This window comes from Lutra lutra, chromosome 3 (genome assembly GCF_902655055.1).
Source record: "Lutra lutra chromosome 3, mLutLut1.2, whole genome shotgun sequence".
Taxonomy (NCBI): Eukaryota; Metazoa; Chordata; class Mammalia; order Carnivora; family Mustelidae; genus Lutra; species Lutra lutra.
Genome location: NC_062280.1, coordinates 30,133,814 through 30,152,383, shown reverse-complemented (window position 1 = coordinate 30,152,383; position 18,570 = coordinate 30,133,814). Strand labels below are relative to the sequence as shown.

At 44.5% G+C, this 18,570-nt stretch overlaps 1 long non-coding RNA gene across 1 annotated transcript; it reads right to left on the bottom strand.

Annotated features, from left to right (window-relative positions):
* Positions 1-11,551: 11,551 nt before the first annotated feature.
* Positions 11,552-13,493, bottom strand: LOC125096052 (uncharacterized). Its single transcript, XR_007126040.1, has 3 exons — positions 13,361-13,493; positions 12,267-12,356; positions 11,552-11,629 (listed from the first exon to the last, which is right to left on the bottom strand). It is a non-coding gene; the product is annotated as an uncharacterized LOC125096052 (long non-coding RNA).
* Between the last annotated feature and the right edge of the window lie 5,077 nt (positions 13,494-18,570).

Below are 18,570 nucleotides of genomic sequence, written 5' to 3'. Positions count from 1 at the left end.
CACAGCAAAGTGAGCAGCACAGCCAGGCTTGGAAATTTTTTTCAGTTTGTTGTTGTTGTTGTTGTTGTTGTTGTTGTTAACTTCAGGACACAAGCCAGAGAGACCAGCAGATTTGGTTAGGTTGTTATAAATGATTTTTTTAATTATTATTATATTGGGGCACCTGGGTGGCTCAGTGGGTTAAGCATCTGCCTGTGGCTCAGGTCATGATCTCAGGGTTCTGGGTTTGAGCCCCACATAAGTCTCCCTGCTGAGCAGGGAGACTGCTTCCCCCTCTCTCCTCTGTTGTGCTCTCTCGCTCTCTTTCTCTCAAATAAATAAAATCTTTTTTAAAAATTAGTATTATATTTATTAGTTACCCACATCTTCTTTTCTTCTGAACACTATTTAAAATCATTGTCTATTTGCCTATGTGATATCTTCTTACTCCCCTCGAATGCCAGGCGAGCTCCTGGAGAGGAAGGCCTGTGCCTGTCTCCTGCGTGGCCACATCCCAACGTCTAGCCAACATCTGACATGCAACACACACGCAGTCCTTATTTGCTGAATGAAAGAGTGAATCTCTCAGTCCCACTCTTTTAGGTTATTTACCCTAACTAGGTTTCAAGGTTCCCAAAGCTAAAAATAACCAAGTTTTGACTCAGCAGCTGGCGAATGTCCAGATTACTTTTAGCCGCTAAGGTTAGGGAGGAAAAGTGGGCCAGACCTAGCTGGAACAAACTACCTGCCCATACATCCTTGCTCAGCAAATGTTAAAGACTCACGTGTAACAAATATTGACGAAGGCTGGCTCTCCTCTCGATTTTCCCAGGGGTCTCAAGCCCTCAACAGCCTACAGTTTCTAGAAGTTTATGATTCTTTCCCACGAGACTGTGAGGCCTTAAGGAACAAGGACTCTGCCTTACTCATCTTTATTTCCCTAGGAATTAAAAGTGCACCTGGATCAGGCAAGGCCCCAAATAATGATTTGATGAATGTTTGTGAATGATTAGCAATGTAAGCCTGAGCACCAGAGTATGGAATCATGGAATTTTAGAACCAGAGGGATGTCAGCTACTGTCTAAAACTGCTCTATCCAGGACCATCTGGCTGACTTAGTTGGTAGACTGTTTAATTCTTAATCTCAGGGTTGTGAGTTCAAGCCCCACATTGGGTATAGAGCTTACTTTAGAAAAAAAAAAAATTTTTTTTTAAATAAAACTGCTCTGTCCAATGTGTTAGCCACTAGCTATGTGTGCCACTAGCACATATTTGCCACTAATTGCCACACATTTGCCACTAGCAATTGAAATTAAATAAAATTAAAATGTATTCCACAGCCACTCTAGTACCTCTCCTAGGGCTCGATAGCCACATACACCTGGTGGCTGCCATATTGGACAGTGCAGAAAGAGAATATTTTCATCATCCTAGAAAACCCTTAAGGACAAGGTTTCATGTTATAGCGAGAGAATGGAGTCTCAGAGAAAGAAAGTAATTTCCCCTGAGTCACTCAGTGTGAGAAACAGAAATGGGACCAAAAAAGCTAAGTCCTGGGGCGCCTGGGTGGCTCAGTGGGTTAAGCCGCTGCCTTCGGCTCGGGTCGTGATCCCAGGTCCTGGGTTCGAGCCCCAAATCGGGCTTTCTGCTCGGCAGGGAGCCTGCTTCCTCCTCTCTCTCTGCCTGCCTCTCTGCCTACTTGTGATTTCTCTCTGTCAAATAAATAAATAAAATCTTTAAAAAAAAAAAAAAAAGCTAAGTCCTCTGCTTACTGGTCTGTGTTTTTCCACCATTACACTAGATGCACACATTGTGAGGGCCTCACATACGAGAACCACAAAATGCCCTCCTCTTTCAAGCCAGCACAGCTTCGGAGAGCCAGTAAGAAATCCTAGATGCGCATCACAGAAAACAAATGCTACACCCAGCAAGCAAATGAGAGGAAACCATAGCTTCCCACAGAAAGCTAGAGGCCAAAAGATCTGAAGTACGCCCAAATGTGTGTTGCCTTTTTATTTAGAGCCTTTTAAAATTGCTTTCATTTCCATGTTGGAGGTTAATACCCAAGATGGACACTTTTTTTGAAGAGTTCCTTTTGATTTTAATTTCTTAAAGTCCTCATTTGAACTCTGCTTTTTGTTTATGTTATACCCATCCCACAATTTTTCTTTCTTTGCAGGTAACTTGATCCTCGAAAATGTACAGAATCCATCCACACCCACTGCTTTTCATTAACCATCAGCTCGTCCGTTCAAGGGAGACTTTGAGGATTTTACCTCGCCTTTTCTAAATGTATGTGTGTTTTTCTCCCCTGAAAGTACATCAAATTAGGTTCTTGGGAAAAAAAATGTATTCCTTTTCTTAATCTTTAAATAGCTGGGAATGAATTTTGGCAAAATCTCAAGGAAACCTATAAAAGGAAAGAAGCCAGCTTCCCCCACTTCTCTTCAAACTATAAGCGGGCATGCACTCGGTCAGGGCCCTCACACCCAGACGGACCTCTGAGTGGTTAGCACCCAGCCAAGGCACCTAAACCCCAGCGTGGGTGTGGATTCCACACCCAAAACAAGTCAGCACATCTTGTCTCAGAACCACGACATCCACGTCTTTGTTTTTACTAGAGCAACACTGAGAGAAGCAGGATGCAAAGAAGTGAGCTTTGGTTCTGGAAAGCCTGGGCTGCCAGGGGAAACACTGGCCTTGAGCAGCACGCAGCAGCACAGGGCAGCAACTCGGGCCCCAGGAACTGGTGTGGTCAACAGCGAGCGGGGACGCTGGTCACACAAGCTCCCCAAGATCCAGGGAGGATGCAAAAGACTTCAGAGAAGACCCTCCTGATGGACAAATGGAGTAGGGACAGAGAGTGTCTAAAGAAATTCCACTGATGAATCATATTTTTTTTTCCTGGTATGTCTCCTACGGTTTCTGAAGATTTCATTATCCTCCTAAGTGAAATTCTTAAAATTGCTGAAAGAAGGTGCTTATTGAAACCTATAGCTCCCCTTCCCTTGGCAGGCTTTGATTTGAAACATTCAAAACACTCCAACAGCCTCTTCTTCCCTGAAGACAGGGTCTTTAATGTTTAAAAAAAAAGAAAGAAAGAAAGAAAGAAAGAAAGAAAAAAAAGAAAAGAAAACAAAGAAAGAAAAGGGAGGGGAAGGTCCCCTTACACCAGCCAGCTCCCACCTCTTAAAGAAAAACGTTACCTAAAAAGTAAGGTATTGGAAGCAAAATATAGTGGCAACTTTAAAATCTGAGTCCTGCTCTTTGTTCCTAATGAACAAAGAAACACAATTCCCATAACCCGGAGCCATGTGTGCACACAATTTCAGAGCAAGGACTGGAGTTGTCATCTAGGCCAACCACTTTATACTGCAAATGAGAAAACGGAGGCCCAGAGAGGTTAAAGAATTTTAACAGCTAGCAGGTGGGCCGAGGCAACACCAGGGACCAGGTGTCCAGGGTCCCAATCTTTTTTGCACAGAAAAGACAAAAAAAAAAAAAAAAATCATTCTCTTACTTGGGGTGAGGAGAGGACTATTTAAAGGTGGGGAATTAACACAGCTCCTTAACCCTGCCAGTTCAGCTGTGGAGAGAGACAATCAGGGTCAGCTCCAGACAAAAATACAAACTAATTGGAGAAGCAGCACAAAGAAGGCTACCGGAAAGCACATCAACCCTTTGTATTCTGTGACTACTGGAAACAAAAGTCCCTGCCCACCTCACAGGAATGAAAATAAAGTCAGGCACAGGAAAGCACTCCGAAATCATCCGGTGCTGTGAAACCAGAAGTGATCAAGATGCCAGTGGGTTTTGCAGGAGGGTTAGGAGCTGGAAGCCTCTCCTGGGGAGATGTCTTTGTGCCTTTGTAGTGGTTGTGTCTAGGCAGTACCCTGCCCCTTCCTCCCTTCCAGCCATGATGGACAGCTATGGTAGGGGTCAGGTGGGGATTGATCATGAGGCACACAATCACCCTCTTCCTTCCCTGTATTCTTCCCCGTAGTAGGGAGAATTCAAGACCACGCTGCTGCTAGGCACCATCTTTCTTGTGCATTTTGTCTCTGAATTGCCTTTAGTAGTGGAGAGTATCTGTATTTTACTGTTTTTGTGTGCCCCAATTTGGGCGCACCTTTACTTTCCACGCCCACACCTAAAGTATATCTTTGAAGGGCTGCCCTCGAGCCACTGGTGTGCTCCCCACACACAGACAGCCAGGGGTGCCTGGGAATTTACTTCTCCCCAGAAGCCCTTGATCAATGATGGACGGGTACAAAGGTATATAAGCCTAGCTCCCTTGGACAATGCCTAGAATAACTCATCCTCTAGAATGCTCCTACCGATCTTGAGCAAAGCCACCTCTAGGGGACTTTTGCCTGAGACTAATTTTGCTTGCCCCTTTATCCCCTACCATAACCTGGGAGCATTTCCTTAGTAAGTCCTTGGAGGCAAATCCTTCTCTCAACATCTACTTCTAAGAACCAGGTCTAGAACTTTCATCTCTCTTATTCCTTTGGCAGCTGGTATGGCAAGACAGGCCCAGGGTTACCTTTTGTCTGGGAGGAAATGCTCCCAGGCTAGGCCTTAAGAGAGAAGCCCAACTCCAGATACTTGAGCATACCCTTTGCCTCTTGTGTTTCCTTGGAGACCTTTTCCATCCAAGCTAATTAGAAAAAGTGCTATAATCAAGGACTAATATCTGCCATGGGGTAGGAAGGAGCCAGGAGAGGATGGGTTGGTCCATGTATGAGGTGTTTGCCATCCCTATCCTAGAGGAGAGGGCCCAAGGAAAGGGGGGTCTGTTTTTATTCCAAGCCTTCAGTTGACCATTAGCTTAGCCCGAAGGAGTCCTGATGGGTCTGTGCAACCGAGCTCATTGAGACTACCCAGGATTTATTATCCAGCTAGTAACAGAGTATCACCTCTACAGCTGCCCCTTAAAAATTGTGGCAGTGTGGGGAGCTGATGGAGGATGTAGTATGGGGAGATCCTTGGCCCATCTCTTCTTGACTACTAAGGGTTGGACTAAATGGGCTATAGAGTAGAGAAGGCAGGCCCTGGAAGAGCTGTTTTCAGAGCAGGCAAACTCTGACACCATCAGCTCAACTTGAAGTTGGGCAAACCTGAAGGTGTGCCTGTATTTACTAAGACAGAGGCAGGTAGCCAGGTTAGGGCATGTTTAAACCTCTACCTGTAGGCCGGTAGGAAATGCTGAAGCCCATAATCCAGAAAGCAAACTGGTATCAGGAGTCTGGAAATAGAGTCCAAGTCCTGCAAGTCTTGGGACTAACATGGGACATTACCAGAATAGGACTGGAGGCTTTCTCACCTGAGTCTTTTTATCTACTTTGGTTTTATTGTGATACAACAGACACACAGTAAAGGACACACATTATAAGTGAATGAGTGAATTTTTACATATGTAATATTCTCATCACCCCAAAAACCTCCCCCATGCCTCTTCCTAGTTCATCTCCTTTCCCAAAGGTAACCACAGTTCTGAAGTCTATCCCCACAGACCAGCTTTGCTGTTCTTGAACTTCATATAAATGGCAACTTATGGTATGGATTCTCGATGTCTGTTTTCTTTTCTGTGAGATTCATTCATATTGCTCATAAGCAGTTTATTCTTTTATGTTGCCATGCCCTATTCCACTGTACAAGTATATGGACTTATCTATTTGGGTAGTTTCCAATATTTCACTGTTGTGAATGAAGCTGCTATGGACATTCTTATCCATGAATTTTGGAGGACACAGGCACTCCCTTCCCTTGCTGGAAGACCTGGAAATGAACTGCTGGGTCACAGGAGAGGCATGTTCATCTCCGGAAAGTTTGTCAAGGGATTTTCTAAAGCAACTATATCAGTTTGCACTTCTCTGAGTTACATATGGTAGTTCTACTTGACCCACATCCTTGTCAACTCTTGGTATTATCAGTTTCATTCATTTTCACCATCCTACTGGGTGGGTAGTAGTATCTCACTGTGGTTTTAATTCGCCTTTCTCATCTGGTACTATTTATCCTCTAGGACTGATCTAGGTGCCCAAAATGTGGTCATTTCTCCATGGCATCTTGAAGGTACAACTTTGCCCCAGACACACATTCAAAGCTACCCCTCTGGGACTTTATACACAGAGACCTGGAAGACAGGAGATAAACAAGGACTGGCCTCTGTCATGGAAGCGTAAGAGAAATGAAGGCCACATGACTTGAATATATGACTGGCCCAGCAGTCACTCTGCCCCAGAGCCTCTCCTTGAGGTGGAACTTCCAGATGTTTCTCCAGATCAAACTCTAGCCAAGGGCCTGTCTTACCCAGAGGAGCTGGGGAAGCCAAAATACCCACTGAGCTTAGAGAAGAGAGGCGGTGAAGATGGAATGAAACAGAAAAACAATGCCCAGAGCATACAGTATGCAGATCTATGTAAATCAAATATAAAAGCCAGAATGCAAGTCTTCAAGCGATAATGCTCTCCAGCTGTCATACATGACAATCTCCATTCCAGAGACCGCTGGGGCACTGCGGAACCAGCAGGCAGCATAGTTCAGCAAGGAGGGTATGGTTTTCCTCTTTCCTTTAATCTGGGAGCATGAGTTCACGGGGTCCCTAGGGATCCATAAAATATGGAAGTCTGTTGTTTTGTTAACCGGTTTGTCCATTTTTATTTAAGTAAATGAGGCACAGCTTCTTCCGGTTGGTCTTCAGCTTCAGAGTCAAATGTCACCATCCATGGCGTTTGCCGCGGTCATAGGAAGGGCAGCGGTGGCTGTGCTGAGAATCTGCCTGGGGTGGTGCGGTGCATATGTGACTCAGAATCAGTAGCCTGGCTTGAGCCTCCATGGCTACCTATCTGGTGTCCTCAAGCAAGTCACTTTCTCTCTGCGAGCCTTGATTTTCCCACCTGCAGCAGGAGCAGATCGGACTAGGGTCACTTCTAAGATCTCTTTCAAGATCTGTCTTGTCTGAGCCTGTGATCCTCGGTGAGGCCCCTTCAATCTAATTGTCAAACAGCGTGAGTCACCCGCCAAACACAAATGAACCCATTCCCATGTAGAGCAATTAGAGCGAGGCCATTTCTGCCACACATCCAAGATGACAGAAAGCCCGACCCAGATTCCGTGCTGTATAATTGAGCATTAAGACACAACAAGGGCTCCGTGGCGGCATAATAATGCATGCCTGGCTGATTTATTAAGCATCCGACTTAGAAGTGCATTGTCCCGTAATGCCTGGTACTTTAGGCAGCACTCCATGAAAAACACTTGTGGTGCAGGCAGTTGTGTTCAGATCCTGTTACATCCCACAACTTCCAACTTCCCCATCCCTCCGCGGCAGCCTTCGCCTCCCTTTCCTGCCGGTTCAGAAACCTGGCGGCCCCTGTCTCAATCACACTTCGCGGCACAGCCAGCTCTGCGCAGTCTGTGGCGCCCCCTGTTGGCACCGGAATTTTGTCAACCGCGTCGCAGTGGCAGGCTCTAAGCCGAGCAAAGCGAGTTAAAGACACCGTTGCAGTAGTAACTCGAAAGAGCTTAGCAGCGATGGCAGGCAAAAGATGAATACTGAGAGAGAAACAGAGGCACATCCCCCTCGACCTGCCCCCTTACCCAGCCTGACTTCCTGTAAAGCATTTATCTCTACCTGCCACATTTATATTTATTTTCACTACATTCGCTGTCTTCCTCAGCTAGACTTAAAGTCCCGTGATAGAAGGCTTTCATCCAGTTTGTTCTTTATGGACTTTCAGCACCTGGGGTGTTGTCTGGCATTAAGGAGGCACTCGGTAATATTTGCCAAAGAAATCATTTATTTGTTCAATAAATAAATATACAGGTGGTAGCAAGGGCTATTGAGGAGAATAAAGCAGAGTAAAAAAGTGTGAGGTGCTAAGAAAATGAGAAGGTTGCTATTTCAGACATAGTGGCCAAGGAGGGTTCTCAGGCAATGACACTGAAGCAGAAACCTGAAGGAAATGAGAAAAGGAGACACTCGGATACACAAGGAAAGAATGTTCTGGGTAGAATAGCCAGGGCAAGACCCCAAACAAAGTCTTGCAGTATTTGTAGATATCCATGGGGCTGATGCAGAGGACAAGACAAGATCATAAGAGCCAAGAGGTAGCAGAGGGCAGTCACTTGGAGCAGAGGTCACCAAACCACAGGCCGACCTATTGCCTGTTTCTGGGAACAAAGTTTCATTGGGACATAGCCACATGTGTTCATTTACATATTGTTGGTGGTTGCCTTCATGCTCACAGAGTTGAGTAACGGCCACAGAGACCAATAGCCCACAAAGCCAAAACTATTTATTATCTGTCCCTTTGCAGAGGAAACATGCTGGCCCCTGCCCTTGATCATTAGAGGCCACTGTAAGGACTTTGGCTTTTCTCTGAGGAGCATGGCAAGTTATTAGGGGACTTTGAAGAGAAGAGTGACATGATCAGACTTCCAATTTAAAAGGATCAGGATGGCTGCTGAGTAAAGAATAAATTGTAGGGGTAGAAGCAGGGAAATCAATTAGGAGGTGAGAAATAAAGAGGGCTTGGACTGGAAATGTAATCAGATTAGAAAATGCACAAAGTCTTAGCCGTTCTCACAGCACAAAGTGAGTTGGGTGTGCTCTGCTTTGGTCCATTTTGGCCCTCAGCAACTGGGTTTATGTGAAGGTGCTAGGGAGGGAGTAGTCAGGGAAAAGAGGCAATTTTTTCCAAGGCAGGAGAGGAACCACAGTAATGATGCTAAAGGTTGCAATGAGCTAACACCCTTTCTCAGTGACCTCCTATTGGCTGCGTATTCTGACTGGGCTGGGGTCCAGGCAAGATCCTAGTTCACTTCCTGGTGGTAGAAGCTGCCTGTACTGGGGCTGTTCTTTCATGGGCTGTGCCTGCAGACCTCAGATGGTTTGGGAGGATAGGAGTCAGAGGTCAGAAGGGTCCAGCCAGAGGACAGTCCTTAGAGCCACAGCCATTTACCAAAGACTCAGGAAGTCAAATGCTAGGAAAGGTGTGGCGCCAGCAAGAGATGCTCAGAAAGAAGGTATGAGAGTGTTACGATCAGCCCACCAAACGCCAAGACTGGAGATGGGGTTTCACTTCCCACCATCTCCCTCTGCACACCAAACACACAGGTTGCCCTTTAAATGAAGAATGTTTTCTTGCTATTCTTTTAATTAGCCTTCTACCACACATGGGAGTCTGTGAGCAGCTCGGTGAGATTATTGGGAAGCCCAAGAGGTCTTTCTCCGTGAGAAAAAGAATAAGAGAAGTGTGGGAGCCTTGACAGCCCCAGGCTTGAACTTCCTAACTATAACATGAGCTGTGTGACCTAAGGCAAGTTACTTAACCCCTCTGTGCAATAAAGGGTAAAGAAGGCACAGTTGCTAATGAGGATTGCAGATAACATATAAGAAACATTTGACCCATATAAGCAACTATTATTGACAAGAAAGAATTACATGATGGAAAAATAAGCTTTGTTTACCAGCTGTGTATTCCTGAGAAAGATAAATAACCTATCTGAGTTTCATAAAATGAAGAGAGCAGTACCTCTATCACAGGAGTTAGATTAAATGCACCTGAGCAAATAGCAGATATAAGGCACTTAGTAGACTTTTGTCCTAGTGTGCACACTCCAGGCAGCCCAGATACCTTTGTTCTTTGTGAAACATCCTGAAGCTCTGAAGTCAAGACCTTGAACAAAAGCAGAGGAGGGAAACTGATAAAGCAACCACGAGACCTTAGGTCCACAGCCATCTGGGGCCAAAGATGAGCAAAGACCAAGAAGCCAGGACTTGTAAAGAGGTAAGTGTGCCCACCCAGCACAGACTGGCTGTACCCTGTTGAATCAAGGTCAACCCAGGACATGATAAGCCCTAACCCAGTGGGCTTAGGTCCTGGATTGATTTCCCCTGCAAAATCCAGGGTTGGGGGAAAGGGAGATACAAGGATTCCCTGGGGTGGGAGAGAGAAGAGGAGCTTCTCATTCCTTGTTCACCCCTCCTACCTCAGGCCTCCTCACAGCACTGACAGGTGAGTGTTGGCAAGCTCGGGGCACTGCAAGGAACAGCACAGCACTGAGTGTTTGTGAATGGGAAAGCATTATGGAATCTGAGGACTAGAAAGCATCTGTGAAGTCAGCTGGGATTCTAGCAAAACAATGGACAAGTAGCTGACCCTCTGTGAGCCTGTTTCTTCATCTGTAAAATGCGGATAAATAATCTCTATTAGACTCATAGGTTTAATTGTGAGTTTAGCTCAGGCTTGAGAATAAGGAATTAATTAATCAAGACCTTTTTCATCCAGTACATCATAGGTCCCATCTCAGAGACAGGAAAATAAAGACAGAGTGGGAAGGGGGTATCATTACATAGCCTCCCCATCTTCCATTTGACCTAGGAAGCAACCCAGACCCCTGACCCCCAACTCTACTGTTGTATCTTGCAATCCCATCATCACAGGGAGCTTACTCAAGTGAGGGACTAGGTATGTCCCCAACTAGGTCAATGTGTGGCCCTCAGGGAACCCTGAACTCTTCCAGTGCAACCTGAAAGGATGATCTAGTCAGACCAAGTAGGTGCTCTAAGGAGAGATGGGAGGAGGCTACATAGGGCTCACGAAAGACAAATGGGTGGTGGGCAAGCTCAGGCTTCCTGACTCTGGCCCTCACCGCCAACTCCCTGCCAAGCTCTGAACCCCAGAGGGGCCTGGAACTATCCCTCCACTCCTTACAGGGTGTCCCCACAGTGCTTACGGAGCACATAACAACGGTTCCATACATGTCTGCTTGTTAAATGAGTAAATGAACGAAGGAATGAAGAAATATTGACGTTCAAATCTTTATCGTTAATTCCTACACCTCAACTAATGCCCTTGTCACGAACATGATACCTGGCCATGCAAACTTGAGACCCTAAGGCCGAAGGGACAGATGTCACCTGGGATTAACCCAACATGTTCTCTTCTCCATAAACTGAAAACGGCAGTGGTTTCTCAGTTTTTTTCACAGGATAACCGAAAGAGTCAAATGAGAACCAGCATACACATGCTATAAAGGTACAAGGATGTACATAAGAAATAGCATCACAATGATCCAAAGTTCTCAGAAGCTTCCATGGGCCATTTGAGGTCAAAGTGTGGATCATTGCTTATTGGGCTGGAGGAGAAGAAGCTGTGGTTCTCATGCCAGCAAGATCTTGAATAGTGCACAGCCTATTCGATGTATTTCCCACCAGAGCCCACATCCCTGCTAAGTCTGGGCGTGTAACATAATAGACATAGCCGTGACAGCAGCAGAAACAGTAGCTAGCATTGAATGAGTACTTACTATAGTATGCCTCCATGCTGAATGCCTCTCATCGTCCTCATTATGACTCTAAAACATCTCTTCAGCGGGAACAGGCATTAGAATATTGTTCAGTAAATATTTACTTCCTACCTCCTCCATAGCAGAAATGTATTTCCCACCCTGTGGATGTGGGACTTGGCCATGTAACTTGCTTTGACCAATGGAGTGACAGCCAAAGTGACAGAGCATGTGTTACAAGCCTAAGGAGGATCACAGGTTTCCATTCACCAGCCTAGAAGCTGCTGAACTCCATCATGAGAAAAACATGCTCCTGGTAGCCACTGTCCTCCAGCCTGGGCTCCAGAAAAACCTGCATGAAGCAGTTTACAACTTGGGTCAGAGGCTAACTCTTCAGCAATCTAGAAAGCACTGCCCTTTGCTTTGACCAGCAGTATGGGAGTAAGAAATTATTGTTGGCTGTCTCTGAGAGTTTTGTGGTCATTTCCTATGCGGCAATAATAGATAACCTGAATAACTAATTTTATAGATAGGAAGCCAAGGCTCAGAGAAGTTAAGTAACTTATCTGAGGTCAGCCAGCATATAAATGACAGAACTAGGGCAGAACCCAGATCTCTCAGATGAACTGAGAGCAGGTTCTAGATTACCTTACTGTCCTGCCTCCTACTTGCTATCTGAGGAGGTGCAGTTTGTGTCAAGCTATATGAAAAGAACAGCCAGAGCAATGGAAAGTAACAGAAATTCTCTGGAACTAGTTAGCTATTGAAAGCAAGCAAATCTAGAGAGGTCTACCCTGCTCTCCTCATGAGGAGGTTTGTCCCTCTGCAGCCCTGGAGTGCTGCCCACAATAGCTGTCTTTCTCTAGGTCAGGGCCCACGGGGCCTATCCCCATGAGGGGATACCTCTCAGAGACCCGCCCCCCACCAAAGCCCAGGGGAAGCCTAGATCTCCCAACCATGGTAGTAATATGACTAGACCCCCAGCTGACACTCTGACGGCCGAATCCAGCAGAATAATTTCAAGAGACTCCAGTAGACTCCCAGTTCAGACTGCAGTGGTAAAGAATAACTGGAACATTCTGAAACAAATTTTTTAAAGGTTTGTCAGGAAAAGAGATGATCCAATCCAGCTGCATTTCTGGGTTTTGTGAGGATTTTTGTCCTTACTCAGAATGACTTCTTGTATACAAAATGACATTTTTCAATTCATAAAAATATATCCTTCCACCTCCTTAATTCACTTAGTACATCGTTCTCTCCTAATGGGCACTGGGATATCATTATCTCAGTCAGAGCTTCCTTTTTCTCTCAAAAATGGAAAATTAGTGAGGAAATGAACAAAGCAGTTGTTCATTAAATGCAATTCCCCAAAAGGGCCTGGAAACCCAGGGAATCCCTCTGACAAGTTATCCAGAACAGCAATAAAGCCCTAAGCCAGAGAGTGAACTGAGAATATAAGAGGCTCTGTCTGACATACACACAAGCAAATGCCAGGGCTCTGCTCTGCCAGGCTTCTCTCCCTGGCTCCTATTTCCTTCTGGCTCCAAATAACTCTTCAACCAAAGACATAGAAACACACTGGGCTCTTAGAAATCCACTGTATCACCCAAGGATCAAGTGTGGCTGCACATAACAGAAAATCCACTTAACTGTGATATGGATAAAATAGGGATTATTTTTCCCCATGAAAGATGAAGACCGGAAGTAGACATTTCCTGGCATTGATTTGGTAGCTAAGTGTATCGGGGCAAAGTTTCTGCACTTCTCTTGGCTTCTCCTGCATGGTAACAAGATGGCTAGTCCAGCTTGAGACATCTCATGGGCAGGAAGGAAGATAATGGGGCCAGAAGGAGGGAAGAACAATGCCTACATTAAGAAAAGCAAAATTTTCCCACAAGTCTGAGGGGGCTCAGACTTCTTACATGTCATTAGTCAGAATTGCATCACATGTCCACTTTGCTGCAGAGAAACTAGGAAATCTGACTTTGTAGATGAGCACATTGGGGGCCCAAACAAATTAGCACTTGAGGAAGAGGGGGTAAAAAGTTATTCTGAGGCAGCTGGGAGTCGCTGACAAACTCACCAGTAGAACTTTCACGGTTGACATCAAACTTGGTTGGGCCATTTAGATCCAGTCCGAAGGACAGCTTCAAATTCACCTAACAATCAGGACCTTTTTCTCCTTCTTCACTCAGAGGCATTATTCCCCCAAACACTAAAGAGGTAGAGAAGATAATTAATGCAAAGCAACACTTTTGATTAGAACATACAGACTTTGCTGTTGATGGGGAGATCAGAAGGAAAGGCAGCCTTGGGATTTTCCTTTTGAGATGACATTTGTTTTTAATAGCAAATGACTTTCATGTCCAGAATAAGCCACTAATAGAATTAACCAAATGAAAGCAACAAAAATAAAAGTCTAAGCATATGACCCCAGCATCTGTCAGAACAAGGTAATCAGACAAATTGGGGTCCCCATGTGACAGATTTTTCTGGATTATCTGGAGGAGGTTTTCAGAAGCCAAGTAAATTACCTTGGTGCAGCTGCTCTGCACCCCCCATTAATACTTTGATGCAGCAGGATAATGATTTCAAAATGTAAATGACTGTAAATGGATAATGAATAACACAACCAAGAAAAGGAAGTGCTACTCTGAGCCCCGAAGGAGCAGAACACAGTAATTCAGTGGGTGCCAACATCACTTTCTCCTGTGCAGGAAAACCAGCATTCAGATCACAACAGAATTAGAAGAAGAAAGGAGGGAATGTCAACTCTGAGGGTATCTGTCTTCACTCCTAGAAGATGACAAAGGATCCAGATGTTTGTCACACCCCAAATAAAATGAACTTACAGAGAATACTTTGGTGAATATTAACTTCCCCATGAAGACCCAATTTCTACATTTTTACCAACTCTGAAGAATATCCTGCCTGGAAGACTTGCTCTGTTGCCTCAGGCCTAAGCCAGAGCAGCCCAAAGGGGGAAAGGTGATGGCATTGGTATCTCCTTTGTTGATGGAAAGAAATGTGAGACCAGACTGTATGACTGTCATCTAACACAAACTCAGCTCTTGGTTAGCCATACAGGTGTTTCTGTTTAGTGGCTTATTTTTAGGGGATGGATGAAGTTGTTTTTGAATTGCTGGCCTTCTTATTCTATCAGTTTCTCTACTTTGCATTTCATTTAGGTATAACATAGGTGGAATATTATTGCCAACAGAAGTCAACAAGTAAGATGCCTTGGTTTCCTAGGGCTACCATAGCAAAGTCCCACAAACTGTGTGGCTTGAAACAATAGAAACTTATTATTTGACAGTTGCAAAGGCTAGGAGTTGACAATCAATGTTGGGCCCTATTCTCTTCAAAGCTCAAGGGAAGAATCCTTTCTTGCCTCTTACTAGTTTTTGGTGGTTCCCAGTAACCCTTGGCATTCCTTGATTTGTGGCAGCATAATCCTAATCTCTGCTTCTATCATCATATGGCTATCTTCCCTCTGGGTGTCTCTATGTGAAAAATCTCTTTCTCCTATGAGGACACTATTCATTGAATTTAGAGCCTCCTCTAACCTAGCATGGCCTCGTCTTAACCTGACTACATCTGCAAAGACTGTTTCCAGATAATGTCACATTCGTTGGTTCTGGGAGTTAGGATTTCAATATATCTTTGGGGCTGAAGGGGGTACAATTCAATCCAGAGCACAGATAATCCAAAAAAAATTTTTTTACTTTTCTCAATTCTGTGGGTTAACTTGAATTTCTTCTACTTTCATGAGAGGACACAGATAAAATAAGCTGATGATACAATGTCTCCCTAAAACCTTACTCATCATTTTTTATGATTAAACACACCAACCTTGAAGAAGGCAGCAAATTGCTCTGGAAATAGACTGTGCACATGAGACCTGAACTCTAGTATCATCTTTGTCACTAGCTAAATATGAAGTCGAGGTATAGTCAGTCATCTCTCCCAACCTTCAGCTGTTAAACCTAAAAGGTGAAACTTAGACTGAATCAGAGTTTCTTGAAGTGTGGGATGTACATCATTAGTTGTAAGACCAGATGGTTGAACTCAAATTCAACACTGAAAAAACTGTATTGGAAAATTTTGTTCTATCAGTTGCATGGTCCAAATCTTACTTTGGAATCTATGTTCATTTTTGCTCAATAACAAACCACACTAAAATGTTTGAGTGGCACAATCATTAATTAGTGCTCTCAGACCTATGGGTCTACTGGTTCTGCTGATCTAGGCCAGGATCAGCTGACCCGGCCTGAGCCCACTATTGCAATTGGAGCCAGCAGATTGACTAGGGTTAGCTGATCACACACCCAGTCATTAACCCGGTCATTAGTCCACTATTGGATGCAGTGATGGGGTGACCTGGTCATGTGACTCTCATCATCCATTAGTCTAGTGTAGGCTTGTTCATGTGCTGGTCAAAATTTCCAAGAATAATAAGAGAGGGAAAGCCCTGATGTGCAAGTATGTTTCAAGTCACTGTTGTCTGATGGCCAAAGCAAATGACATGGCCAAAACCAGACTCAGTGTGGGAGGGGATTTTCAAGGGTGTAGATACAAGGCACAAACAAATTCAGGTGCAATTACACTTCACAGGCTTAATATGTTTTTAATATTTCTTCAGTACTTGCTAATCTCTCTTGTCAACAAACAAAACCTAGAACTCGGGTTAGGGGAATCAGTATCTAGTTAGAATTAATAACACTATTTCACTTTCAGTGTATTTATTTTATGGTTATCTTGTATTTCTGTCACATGGGTTTTTAACTATAGTGGCAAAACAGTCTCCTTTTTAAATAAATTTATAGTTTTTCCAAGTGAGTTACTTTCAAGAAAATAAGTTAATAATGACACAGTTGATATATATGTATTATAAAATCACGACACAAAATGGCTGAAATTTGGAAAACAGTGGACCAGAGGATATCCAAGTACCCTGCACCTGTTCTATAATCATGAGAGTAAGGGAAAGGCCTTGTCTCTAGAAACATGGCAGAATTTTGAGACCAGCACATCACCAGTCAATAAAAAGCCTCACTTGTATTGAAGAACTTGGCTTTTCACAAAGCTTACAGCAATGAATTGAATAAAGATGAATTAGGTAGGATAAATTCTAATAGGCTGTACACTTGGTCATGAAGCATATACTCCTCCACCATGCCACACAGATTCGGAGTGATATTGACATGCCCATATGGTTCAGCCATGAACCTAAACATAACAGGGTGAATACTGTTGTGAACTGAACGCTTGTGTCCCCCTAAAATTCATAAGTTGAAGCCTCACCTCTCAATGTGATGGTAATAGGAGGTAGGGCATTTAGAAAGCAATGAGGTTTAAATGAGGTCACAAGAATAAATCCCCAGTAACGGAAGTGGTACACTGATAGGATGAGGAAGAGACATCTGTCTCTCTGTCTCCTTGTCTCGCTGTCATGTGAGGACACAAGATGACAAGATGACATCTACAAGTCAGGAAGAGGAACCTCGCTCAGAACCAAATCAGTTAACACCCAGATGTTAGACTTTCCAATGCCCAGAACTTTAAGACTGTCTCTTTTTTTTTTTTTTTAAAAGATTTTATTTATTTATTTGTCAGAGAGAGAGAGAGGGAGAGAGAGAGCAAGCACAGGCAGACAGAATGGCAGGCAGAGGCAGAGGGAGAAGCAGGCTCCCTGATGAGCAAGGAGCCCGATGTGGGACTCGATCCCAGGACGCTGGGATCATGACCTGAGCCGAAGGCAGCTGCTTAACCAACTGAGCCACCCAGGCGTCCCAAGACTGTCTCTTATTTAAGCCATCCAGTACATGACATTTTGTTTTAGAAGCCCAAGCTGACTAATACAGACATATTTATTAGACCCTTCATACTTGACACTTTGGAAAGCCATCACTTAGTTCTGAGAAACTGACATCATCTAAAGGATTTCTGGAAGTTCATTTGGCAACGGCTTTTGGGTTCTATCTGCAAATCAATTTTGTTACATTATATGTCTTAGTGTTTTTATACCATTTGATCACCTACTTTAACCTTTGAATTGCCTCTAAATGATTTTTGGCAATTGGGAAAAAAGCACAAAGGTTTATCACCACTGGACCTCAGACTCTGAATACTCCCTCTCCCATAAAAGGAATTATAGAAATGTTTAAGTCATAATATTGACAATAGCTTAGGAATAGCATATAGATTCACAATGTGATAATTTGAAGGACATGGCATTCATTTGGATCATTTCTCTATGTTCCCTTAAAAGAAATCCAGGTCATGCCATGTCCACTCACAGACATGCAACAAATCAAATCCAAAGTCACCTATACAAATATATGCCCAAGCATAAATGCTATCCCAAAGGTAGTATCTTTCATTTCCCAAATGTTCTGAAATTCAACTAAGAGAGAAGGCACTTGACCTCAACTCAGCAAAAAAGAAACCTATTCCTGGACCCAGAATTCTAATTCTCAGAACACAAAGCAAATCTATCATGTGGTCCAGGTAGATACTTCCTAGTAATGCATTTCATAACCGGTAACAACACATGGAGAATTTTTACAATACCTTTAAAATATACATCTTAGGGGGAGGAGTCAAGATGGCGGAGAAGTAGCAGGCTGAGACTACTTCGGGTAGCGGGAGATCAGCTAAATAGCTTATCTAAAGATTGCAAACACCTACAAATCCAACGGGAGATTGAAGAGAAGAAGAACAGCAATTCCAGAAACAGAAAATCAACCACTTTCTGCAAGGTAGGACTGGCGGAGAAGTGAATCCAAAGCGACGGGAAGATAGACTGCGGGGGGAGGGGCCGGCTCCCGGCGAGCGGCGGAGCAACAGAGCAAAATCAGGACTTTTAAAAGTCTGTTCCGCTGAGGGGCATCGCTCCAGAGGCTTAACTGGAAGCCCAGGCGGGGTCAGCGCGGCCTCAGGTCCCGCAGGGTCGCAGAAGGATCGGGGGTGTCTGAGTGTCGCAGAGCTTACCGGTATTAGAACGGGGAAGCCGGCTGCAGAGACAGAGCTGAGGAGTGACTCTCAGCTCGGGGTTGCTTTGAACCAGTCGCAGGCTCGGTCAGCTCAGAGTGTGGCCGGAGCCCAGGGTGGTGGGAGACATTGGGCGCTGTTCTCTGAGGGCGCACTGAGGAGTGGGGCCCCGGGCTCTCGGCTCCTCCGGGCCGGAGACCGGGAGGCCGCCATCTTCATTCCCGTCCTCCGGAACTCTACGGAAAGCGCTCAGGGAACAAAAGCTCCTGAAAGCGAACCCGAGCGGATTACTCAGCGCGG